At 50.6% G+C, this 12,418-nt stretch overlaps 1 long non-coding RNA gene across 1 annotated transcript; it reads right to left on the bottom strand.

Moving 5' to 3' along the window:
- Positions 1-3,531: 3,531 nt before the first annotated feature.
- On the bottom strand, positions 3,532-6,138 carry LOC119961734. The gene is made up of 2 exons (XR_005459736.1): positions 6,076-6,138; positions 3,532-3,938 (listed from the first exon to the last, which is right to left on the bottom strand). It is a non-coding gene; the product is annotated as an uncharacterized LOC119961734 (long non-coding RNA).
- Between the last annotated feature and the right edge of the window lie 6,280 nt (positions 6,139-12,418).

Genomic DNA, 12,418 nt, shown 5'->3' with positions numbered 1-12,418 from the left:
CCAGCGGGACTCTGTGTTGCCCCCCCCCCCCCACAGACCAGCCCCTTCCAGCGGGACTCTGTGTTGCCCCCCCCCCCCACAGACCAGCCCCTTCCAGCGGGACTCTGTGTTGCCCCCCCCACAGACCAGCCCCTTCCAGCGGGACTCTGTGTTGCCCCCCCCCCCCCCCCCCCACAGACCAGCCCCTTCCAGCGGGACTCTGTGTCCCCCCCCCCCATGGACCAGCCCCTTCCAGCGGGACTCTGTGTTGCACCCCCCCCCCCATGGACCAGCCCCTTCCAGCGGGACTCTGTGTTGCACCCCCCCCCCCCCCATGGACCAGCCCCTTCCAGCGGGACTCTGTGTTGCCCCCCCCCCCCTCCCCACAGACCAGCCCCTTCCAGCGGGACTCTGTGTTGCCCCCCCCCCTCCCCACAGACCAGCCCCTTCCAGCGGGACTCTGTGTTGTCCCCCCCCCCCCACGGACCAGCCCCTTCCAGCGGGACTCTGTGTTGCCCCCCCCCACAGACCAGCCCCTTCCAGCGGGACTGTGTTGCCCCTTCCAGCGGGACTCTGTGTTGTCCCCCCCCCCCCCCCCACGGACCAGCCCCTTCCAGCGGGACTCTGTGTTGCCCCCCCCCCCCCCCCACAGACCAGCCCCTTCCAGCGGGACTCTGTGTTGCCCCCCCCCCCCCCACAGACCAGCCCCTTCCAGCGGGACTCTGTGTTGCACCCCCCCCATGGACCAGCCCTTTGAAGCCCTCAGAGGAATTGCCAGCAGCTCTGTAGCTAACGCAAACAGCAGTGGGGAGAGGGGGCACCCCTGTCTTGTCCCCCCGGTACAGTCTAAAGTAGTCAGACGTCGTCCTATTCAACCTCGCACTAGCCTCCGGGGCCTAGTACAACAGCCTAAGCCAGTCGATAAAGCCCTTCCCGAACCCAAAACGTCCCATCACCTCCCATAAATAGTCCCACTCCACCCGGTTGAACGCCATTTCCGCATCCATCGCCATAACTACTTCAACCTCCCTTCTTTCCAGGGGCATCATGATCACATTGAGCAGCTTCTTATATATACCACCAGCTGCCTGCCCTCAACAAGCCCAGTTTGGTCCTCCATAACACTTGGCACACAAGCTTCAATCCTGGAGGCCAAGAATTTGGCCAGCAATTTGGCATCCACATTAAGAAGGGAAATCTGGGCGGCACGGTGGCACAGTGGGTTAGCTCTGCAGCCTCACGGTGTCGAGGTCCCAGGGTCGATCTCGGCTCTGGGTCACTGTCCATGTGGAGTTTGCACATTCCCCCCGTGTTTGCATGGGTTTCGCCCCTACAACCCAAAGATGTGCAGGGTAGGTGGATTGGTTGCGCTAAATTGCCCCTTAATTGGAAAAACTGAATTGGGTACTCTAAATTTAAAAAAGGATATCAGCCTATAGGACCCATATAGCTCTCTTGTCCCGTTTCAATATAATGGAGATGGTGGCCTGGATCATCGGGACAGCACCCCACTGTCCCTTGCCTCATTAAAAACCTTGACCAACACTGGCTCCAATATTCCAAAGAACTTTTTATAAAATTCCATCGGGTACCCATCCAGCCCCGGAGCTTTACCCGGCTGCATGGCCTTCAATCCCTCAAATATCTCTTCAGCCTAATCGGGGCCCCCAGCCCATTTACCAGCTGCCTACCCACCTTTGGGAAGGTCAGCCCTTCCAAAAAGTGTCTCATCACCTCTGGGCCCGTGGCAGGTTCCAAGCTATAGAGCCCACTGTAAAAGTCCCTGAACGCCTTATTCAGCCCAGCCCCATCCCTTAACAACCTTCCATCCCCATCAGCCACCTTTCCTATTGCCCTGGCCACCTCAGTCTTTCTCAGCTGCTGTGCAAGCATTCTGCTGGCTTTCTCCCCATGCTCGTAGATCGCACCCCTCACCTTTTGAAGCTGCTCCACTGCCTTACCTGTGGACAGCACCACAAACTCCACCTGCAGCCTCCGCCGTTCCCTTAAGAACTCCACCCCCAGGGTCTCCGCATATCTCCTGTCTATCTGCAAGATCTCCTTTACCAGTCGGTCCGTTTCTGCCTACCTGTCCTGTCCTTATGAGCCCAAATTGAAAACAACTCCCCTCTCACCACTGCCTTAAGTGCCTCCCAGACCACCGTTGCTGAGACTTCCCCCGTGTAATTGATATGCAGGGAGTTTTGAATACATTTCCTCAGCCTCTCAACACCGCCTCGTCCGCCAACAATCCAACTTCTAACCTCCATTGTGGGCGCTGAGAGCTTTCTTCACTAACCTTCAGTTCGACCCAATATGGAGCATGATCCGAAATGGTGATTGCCGAGTACCCCGTATCCGCCACTCCTGTCAATAAATCCCTGCTCAAAATAAAAAAGGCGATACGGGAATAGAACCTATGGACATGCAAATAAAAAGAGAACTCCTTCCCCATCAGCTGCCTGAACCTCCATGGGTCAGCACCCCCCCCCCCCCCCCCCCCCCCCCCCCGCCCAATGAACCCTCTCAGTTCCTTTGATATTGCTGGCACCCTAACCTGTTTTTGAACAAGACCGGTCCAGGCCGGGATCGATGACTGTATTGAAGTCCCCTCCCCTCCCATAACCAACTAGTGAGAGTCCAGGTAAGGTATCATCCCCAGCACCGTCTTTATAAATTCCACATCATCCCAATTTGGCACGTACAGGTTAACAAAAACTACCTTCATCCCTTCCAGCTTTCCGCTAACCATGTCATAACGACATCTCCCGTCCAAGACTATACTACCCACCTCAAATTGCACCCGCTTGTTCACCAGAATCGCAAACCCTCTTTCTTAGTATGCAACCCCGAATGAAAAACCTGACTGACCCAACCCTTCCTCAACTTGATCTGATCCGCCACTTTCAGGTGTGTCTCCTGCAGCATTATCACGTCTGGCTTCAGGGCCCTCAGATGCACGAACACCCGTGTCCTCTTAACTGGCCCATTTAATCCTCTAACAATCCAGGTGACCCGCCTAGTTGAGGGTGCACCATGTGCCTCCCACCTCTCGCCGATCAGCCATCCCCTTTCCTGGGCCCGCCCCCAGCACATGCGCCTCCATCGACCCGCCTCCTGGCTGCCCCCACCCCCGGCCTCCCCTCTGTCCCTCGGACCAAGTCCCTCCCTCACCAGCAGAACAACTACCCCGACTCCCCCCTAGCAACAACTTTGTAACCTAACCCCATCCATAAACTAAACATATGCACACACCCCCCCCCCCCCCCCCCACACACTGTGCTTCCGAAGACTAGCTCACCCAGCTAGCCTGGTGACCCCCGTCCCGGCACCAAGAAGTCTCCCACCTATTGTTCCCTAACTCCCCTCCACCCTGCCCGCCCATCGAAACCATTTCTCTCCTCAAACCAGCCCCAAACACTCGCCTAATTAAAGGGAAAAAAAAAAGCAGCACAAAAAAAAACAGAGCAAACCCTCACAGTAGTGCAAATCAAAGTAATACAGAGTAAAAAGCCCCACCAACCACCCCCACTAAAACACAGAAAACCCGCAGAAACTGAATCTTTTTACTTCCCCTGTCTTCAAAGAAACTCAAATACAGAAGAAAAAAGAAAAAGAAAACATACAACCATCATTCAAAAAAACTTTTACAACTTAAAACAATAAGTTCTCAGTTCGGCACCAGCCCTTTCCTTTTAGCAGACTCCATCGCGTCCTCGGGCGACTCGAAATAATGGTGCTGGTCCTCATGAGTAACCGAAAGACTCGCCGGGTATAACAGTCCGAATTTCTCCTGCTTCTTGAACAGGATCGCTTTAACTTGATTGAAGCCTGCCCTCCTTCTGGCGACCTCCACACTCAGATCTTGTTAAACGCGCAAAATGCTGTTGTCCCATTTGCAGCTCCGTGTATGTTTGGTCCACTGGAGAACACACTCCTTGTCCAGGAACCTGTGGAACCTTTTTTTTTAAATATAATTTTTATTGGAATTTTTTACAGAAAATATAAAACATACCAACAAACAATGAAATGCAACAAAATAACCCATAATAACCGTACCACCCCCAGACCGTATCGACCCATGTATCACATCCCCCCACCCCCCCAACCCCAATGAACAACAAAAGAACTTCAAAATAAATTTAAATTAAATAAACAAACATAGTCATCGTCCACCCCCCCCCCCCCCCTTTTCCCTCCCCCTTCCCCCCCCCCCCCCCCCGGGTTGCTGCTGCTACTGTCCCCGTACCCTATCGTTGAGCCAGAAAGTCGAGAAAAGGTTGCCACCGCCTAAAGAACCCTTGTACCGACCCTCTCAGGGCGAATTTGACCTTCTCTAGCTTAATGAAACCCGCCATGTCATTGATCCAGGTCTCCACGCTTGGGGGCCTCACATCCTTCCATTGTAGCAAGATCCTTCGCCGGGCTACTAAGGACGCAAAGGCCAGCACACCGGCCTCTTTCGCCTCCTGCACTCCCGGCTCCACCCCAACCCCAAAAATCGCGAGTCCCCATCCTGGCTTGACCCTGGATCCCACCACCCTCGATACTGTCCTCGCCACCCCCTTCCAGAACTCCTCCAGCGCCGGGCATGCCCAGAACATATGGGCATGGTTCGCTGGACTCCCCGAGCACCCGACACACCTGTCTTCACCCCCAAAGAACCTACTCATCCTTGTCCCAGTCATGTGGGCCCGGTGCAGCACCTTGAATTGGATGAGGCTACGCCGCGCACACGAGGAGGAAGAATTAACCCTCTCCAGGGCATCAGCCCATGTCCCGTCTTCGATCTGTTCCCCCTGTTCCCCCTCCCACTTAGCTTTCAGCTCCTCTACTGACGCCTCCTCTGCCTCCTGCATAACTTTGTAGATATCAGATATCTTCCCCTCTCCGACCCAGACCCCCGAAAGCACCCTGTCGCTCACCCCCTCGCGGGAAGCGAAGGGAATCCCTCCACCTGCCACCTAGCAAATGCCTTTACCTGCAGATACCTGAACATGTTCCCCGGGGGGAGCCCAAATTTCTCCTCCAACTCCCCCAGGCTCGCAAACCTCCCATCAATAAACAGGTCCCTCAGCTGTCTGATGCCCGCTCTGTACCAACCCTGAAATCCCCCCATCAATGTTCCCGGGGACGAACCTATGGTTCCCCCTCAACGGAGCCTCCATCGAGCCCCCCACTTCTCCCCTATGTTGCCTCCACTGCCCCCAAATCTTGAGGGTAGCCGCCACCACCGGACTCGTGGTATACCTCGTAGGAGGGAGCGGCCACGGCGCCGTTACCAGGGTCCCCAGGCTTGTATCTCCACAGGACGCCATCTCCATCCGTTTCCATGCTGCCCCCTCCCCCTCCATTACCCACTTGCGCACCATCAACACATTGGCCGCCCAATAATACCCCGAGAGATTGGGTAACGCCAGCCCCCCTCCCCATCTCTACCCTGCTCCAAGAAGACCCTCTTCACCCTCGGGGTCCCATGCGCCCAAACAAAGCTCATGATGCTGCTCGTAACCCTTCTAAAAAAGGCCCTAGGGATAAAGATGGGCAAACACTGAAAAAGGAACAAGAACCTCGGGAGAACCGTCATTTTGACGGACTGCACTCTACCCGCCAACGATAGCGGCACCATGTCCCACCTTTTAAATTCCTCTTCCATCTGCTCTACCAGCCTGGTAAAATTAAGCTTATGGACAGTCCCCCAACTCCTGGCCACCTGCACCCCCAGGTATCTGAAACTCTTCACTGCCCTCTTAAATGGGAGTCTCCCAATTCCCTCCTCCTGATCACCCGGGTGTACTACAAATACCTCACTCTTGCCTAAATTTAACTTATAGCCCGAGATGCCCCCAAATTCCGCTAACAGCTCCATCACCTGAACCTGTGGAACTTGACCATCATAGCCCGAGGGTGGTCCCCCTGCCACGGCTTCCTAGCCAGCGCTCTGTATCCCCGGACCACCTCCACTGGTCGGGGAAAAGCCCTGAACCCCAGTAACGTCTGAAACACATTCACCATAAACGCGCCAGCATCAGCCCCCTCCGGGAGACCAACAATTATTAAGTTCTGCTGGCAGGACCTATTCTCCAGGTCCTCTACCTTCTCCAGCAGCCTTTTTTGCTGATCCTTCAGCATCCCCAACTCCATCTCCACCGTCGTTTCGTGCTCCTCCTGATCAGCCAGCGCTTTCTCCAACTTCTGAATCGTCCGATCCTGGGCAACCAGCCTGAAATGAAATGAAAATGAAAATTGCCTATTGTCACAAGTAGGCTTCAAATGAAGTTACTGTGAAAAGCCCCTAGTCACCACATTCCGGCTCCTGTTCGGGGAGGCTGTTACGGGAATTGAACCATGCTGCTGGCCTGCTTTCAAAGCCAGTGACTTAGCCCTGTGCTAAATAGCCTGCGCTCGATCCGCTCAACCATATCCTTTATCAGGTCTAAACAGTCCCGTTTCTGCCTAGCGAAGCCCTCTTGAATGGCCCGCATCAATTCCTCCGTTGATGGTTGGGCCGGCACACCAGGGGTCTGGACACCAACCATATTGTCCTCTGCCGCAGCCTCCACCCAACCCGTGCTTATCTTCTTATTTCTCCCTTTTCGAGCCCTTTGGGTTCTCTGTTCCATACACCAGGTGTGGAACCAATGGCTAGTTAACTATGCCTCCAAATCCAGTGCTTGAAAATGCAAAACAGCCGGGAAGGGGGGGGGGGGGGGGTCCAAACGTCTGGCCAGAGCAGGAGCCACCAATTGTGCGACTTACTCCCTCATAGCCGCACCCGGAAGTCAACACTCGCCAACATTATGGCCAGCACGGTAGCATGGTGTTTAGCCCAATTGCTTCACAGCTCCAGGGTCCCAGGTTCGATTGCCGGCTTGGGTCACTGTCTGTGTGAAGTCTGCATGTTCTCCCCGTGTGTGCGTGGGTTTCCTCTGGGTGCTCCGGTTTCCTCCCACAGTCCAAAGATGTGCGGGTTAGGTGGATTGCCCTTAGTGTCCAAAAATTGCCCTTTTGTGTTGGATGGGGTGACTGGGTTGTGGGGATGGGCTTGGGGTGGGGTGTGGGCTTGGGGTCGGGTGCTCTTTCAAAGAGCCGGTGCAGACTCGATGGGCCGAATGGCCTCCTTCTGCACTGTAAATTCTATGATTGTACTTTCTATGATTCTATGATTACACATCAGATAAAGTTTAGGTGTTTGGAGGATGAAACAAAATGAGGCCATGACTTATAACATTTTATTTTTCAATGACACATAATGTTTCTCTCTGTGAATGGGTGAATCCACGAAAGCTCCGCCCCCGAGAGCCTACTTCCCGGAGTATGCGCGGCTGCACGAGGCTGAAACGGGTATTAGCGCAGCCTCAGGAGCAGCGAATATGAACAAACAGGGACCTCTAATGGCGGGGAATTTACCCAGCCTTCCCCGCGGTGGGAATGCCCTCTGCCAACTGGAGATCTGAACGCATGCGCGATTCCTCCAGTGTTTCGAGCATGCGCAGGCTGAACAATAGTGAAGGTGAGGCGCCTGTTTGTCGCTCGGCAACCGGTAAGAGGCGGTGGCAGCGGCGGGAGGGGCTCCTGCGTCTGCGTGGGTGGGAAGAGAGTTCATTAACACCCGGTGCAGGCCGCAAACCCCCAATAACAACCTGCGGCTCCCGCGTTTGCAGCGTCGGTGCTTTCCCCGGGAACAGGCCCAAGTTAACATCCGCCATCTTTTTTCCAGCGGGGAGCAGAGCGCAGGCGCGGCTATCTTGGTGACGTAACAATGAAGGGCAGGACGCTGGGTAGTGGAGGGTCAGAGGGAGCAGCACAGGGACATCAGCTGGTTTAGAAGGCAGATGGGACACTTGGCTTTATTAGCCAAAGCATAGAATATTCACCTGAGGAAGGAGCAGTGCTCTGAAAGCTAGTGTTTGAAACAAGCATGTTGGATTTTAACCTGGTGTTGTAAGACTTCTTACTGTGCTCACCCCAGTTCAACGCCGGCATCTCCACATCATAGAATATAATAGCAGGGATGATCTGATGGAGCTGTATAAAACACTTGTTCAGCCACAGCAGGATCATTGTGTGCAGTTGTGGTCGCCACACTATAGGAAGGATATTATTGCACCCCAGAGAGTGTGGAGGACATTCACCAGGGTGTTGCCTAAGCTAAAATGTTTGAAAATAATGGGTTATTTTCCCCAGAGGAGGGGAACCTGAGTGGCACATATTTGAGGTGTATGATATTATGAGGGACATAGATAGGGAGGTACTCGTCCCCTTAATAGAGAGATCAATAGCCAGGGGACAGATTTAGGGTGGGAGATTTGAGGGAAAGCTTTTTCACCCAGAGGCTGGTGGGAATCTGGAAGTCACTTCCTGAAAGGGTGGTAGAGGCAGGAACGCTCTCAACATTTAAGAATCATTTAGATGAACGCTTGAAATGGAAAAGCATGCAAGGCTTTTGACCAAGTTCAGTAAAGTGGGATTAGAATAGATAGATGTCTGATGGCTGGGTCTATTTTTGTGCTGTAAAACTCTATGATTTCAGCCCAGGAAGGAGCAAAAATGTGCAGGATAGTGGTTTACAGCTTTTGTGCAACAAGTAAGGAGAAATGTCCCATAAAAACTAGAATTATCCGTTCTGAATTTCTGTCTGTACTGACAGTGATGACTTTTGTAAAATCCTGATTTGTCTCAGAAATAAAAGGATTTCTAACTTCAGGGTGACTGCCTCCTTCTGTGATATGACTTTGTCTCATTCTATTCTTTTATAACAGGATCAGGAAGCACTCACACCGGAGCGATAGAGTCAGTCTACTGACTGTGGAAAGAGGTTTCTCTGGTTGCAAAGCCTGACAGTGGGGAGAAACCATACACGTGTTTGTGTGAATGAGACTTCAACTGATCATCCAACCTGGAGAGTCACAAGGACACCGGCATCATGGAGAAACCGTGGAAATGTCGGGACTGTGGGAAACAATTTAATTATCCATCCCGACTAGAAATCCATCGACGCAGTCACACTGCAGCTGGCATGATGGAGAAACCATGGAAATGTGAGGACTGTGGGAAGGGATTCAATTATCCATCCCTGCTGGAACTTCACCGGCGCAGTCACACGGGAGAGAAACCCTGGAAATGTGAGGAATGTGGGAAAGGATTCAATTATCCATCCTTGTTGGAAAACCATCGGCGGAGTCATACTGGGGAGACAATATGGAAATGTGAGAAATGTGGGAAAGGATTCAATTATCCATCCCTGCTGGAATACCATCGACGCAGTCACACAGGAGCAGGGACCACAGAGAAACCGTGGAAATGTGAGGACTGTGGCAAAGGATTCAATTTCCCATGTTTGCTGGAAATCCATCGACGCAGCCACACTGGGGAGAAGCCGTTCACCTGTTGTACGTGTGGGAAGGAATTTACTAAGTCAACCAACCTGCTGAGACACCAGCGAAATCACACCGAAGAAAAGTCCTTCCGGTGCACTGACTGTGGAAAGAGTTTCGGGCAGTTATCCAATCTCACTGCTCACCAGCGGGTTCACACTGGGGAGAGGCCATTTGACTGCCTTGTGTGTGGGAAGAGATTCACTCAGTCAGCCAGCCTCATTTTACACCAACGAATCCACACTGATGAGAGGCCATTCAGCTGCACTTACTGTGGAAAGAGGTTCAGACAGTCTTCTGAACTCACTGCACACCAACACACTCACACTGGGGAGAAACCGTTCATCTGCTCTGTGTGTGGGAAGGGATTCACTCATTCATCTGGCCTTTGGTCACACCGGCGAATTCACACCGAGAAGAAACCATTCAGCTGCATTGCCTGTGAAAAGAGGTTTAGACATTCTTCTGCCCTCACTGCACACCAACGCACTCACACTGGGGAGAGACCATTCACCTGCTCCCAGTGTGGGAAGGGATTCACTCAATGCTCTCATCTGCTGACACACCAGAGAGTTCACACTGGGGAACCTGCTCTGTGAGTGGGAAGGGGTTCATTCAGTCACAACACCTACTGTCACATCAGCAAGTTCACAAGTGACAGCAGTTGTTGAATTCTGCTGTAACTGCTGCTGTTAATTATGTCAGGAATCGATTACCCGAATATATTTGTTTTTTTTCTGCTGATATTAAGAATAACTGGCTGAGGGCAGCACGGTGGCGCAGTGGTTAGCATTGCTACCTCACAGCGCCAAGGTCCCAGGTTCGATCCCAGCTCTGGGTTACTGTCCGTGTGGAGTTTGCACATTCTCCCCGTGTTTGCGTGGGTTTCGCCCTGACAACCCAAAGATGTGCAGGGTAGGTGGATTGGCCAGGCAAAATTGCCCCTTAATTAGAAAAAATGAATTGGACACTCTAAATTTATATTAATAAAAAGAACATTTATAGTACCTAATTCTATAAAAATGAATTTAAAAAAAAGAATAACTGGCTGGAGTTTAATATTCTGGAGAAGCCACTGATTTGGAGGACTGCAGTCTCCCTTTTTAAAAGCACCATCTGTGAATTTTCCGCTTAATTCAAAAACTCATGATAGATACTCTATTGCAATAAAATTATGAACTTTTACTGCAATCCGAAATTGCCCTTTGGTGCAAAATCTACAATTCGGTATCTGAAAGGTTCCACTGATTAACATCTCCAGTTAAACAGTGCTGATTAATCCTTGCTGACAATTCTCACTGACTTGCACGTTCTTCACAGTGACCCCTCCATTATGAATATAAATTATCCAGGCACATCAGCCAAAACAATAAAATATTTTCTAGATACAAACAATAAAAAATTTGATGTGAATTGGACCATTAAGGGATAGACAGCACAATACCGCAGTTAATGAGGGAGAGATGATTCAAATATTCAAACATTCTTTTACCTCGCTTGTTCCCCGGAATAAAGAACATGTAAACATAACATTGAATAATAAGACAACTTATGAGATAAATTAATTTAAAATCAGGAAAGGATGTGTTGACTAAACCCGTATAACTTAGAGATGGACTAAATTCACATATTTTAAAAGAATGTAGAGAAGTGATAGCACAGGCAGTACGGCTCATAATTCATTCACTGAAGGTGTAGTGTCAGAGGACTGGTGAATCACTAATGTAATTTCTGTGTTTAAGAATGGGACAGATCATGCCCAGGGATGGTACACCAGTCAGCTTCACATCACCAAATAATACAATCCTGACTAAAGTAGAGAATATAAGAACATCTAGAAAAAATAAATATAACATAGAACAGTCAGTGTGGATTTCAAAAGGAAAAATCTTTCCTGATTAACCTTATTGAATGTTTTGATGTGATAGACAATGGTAATGCAGTCAATGTCAATTATCTGGATTTTCAAATGGCCATTGATAAGATTCCCTACAGGACAATAATGGACACGATCGGAGAATATGTCGGTGGGACAAATGATAGACTGGATTGTCAGCTGGTTACAAGACAGAAAGTAGAGAGTGGGAGTAAAGTGGAGTTATTCAGAGTGACAGAAGGTAGGAAGGGATGTTCCACAAGGATCTGTGCTGGGGCCACGGCTGTTCACAATTTCCATTCACCACGTGGACTTTGGAAACCAATACACAATCTCTAAACTGGGGAGATAGAAACGAGGAGAACTGCAACAAATTACAGGAGGACATTTCTAAACTTGCTGAATAGACAAATAATTGACGCATGATGTACAACGGATACTGTGAAGTACATAGATCATAGAAAATACAGTGCAGAAGGAGGCCATTCGGCCCATCGAGTCTGCACCAACCCTTTAGTACATTTTGGTGCAAAGAATGGGGAGGGGGGTCACTTCTTACTTGGAAGTTGTGAGTGTGGATGGTGGAGAGAAACAGGTCTCAGAGCAACAGAGAAAATAAATAAAGCAGAGGGCCAGGAGGGGAATAAGTGAAAGGAAGTTATGATAATCCTTTGGGACCTTGGTTACACCATACGCAGAGTACAGGGTGTGGTTCTATTCAGCTCACATCATTGGCAACCTTCTGTCTTGTGAGATGATAGTTTGCATCTTAAGTGTTAAGCTCTGTTTTAAATATTGCCTGGGATAGTTCAAGAGCCTTTCTGTGGCAAGACATGTCTGACACATTTGCTGCAAATGAAGACATTGGGCCGAGAAGGTGCTGGATTCTCTGGATCCTCCCCTCAGCAAACTGAACTTTCCATTTCTCCGGTCCCCACATTATCAAATGGAGATGGAGCCACTGGACAGGGAGCAGAGAAGATTCACAAGGATCATACCAAAAATGTGTGAGTTTATAAATCAGGAAAGGATTGAGAGACTGGATCTCTTTACTCTTGGTTTCAATGTTTCCTCTTGTAGCAAAGAGCAAAACTAGAAACCACAACATACAATCATCACCAAGAAATCCAATAGGGAATACAGAAAAAACTCCTTCACCCAGAGAATGGTGAGAATGATCTCACGA

Source organism: Scyliorhinus canicula, unplaced genomic scaffold (genome assembly GCF_902713615.1).
Source record: "Scyliorhinus canicula unplaced genomic scaffold, sScyCan1.1, whole genome shotgun sequence".
In the NCBI taxonomy this organism is placed as follows: Eukaryota; Metazoa; Chordata; class Chondrichthyes; order Carcharhiniformes; family Scyliorhinidae; genus Scyliorhinus; species Scyliorhinus canicula.
This window is presented reverse-complemented; position numbering and strand designations above follow the sequence as displayed.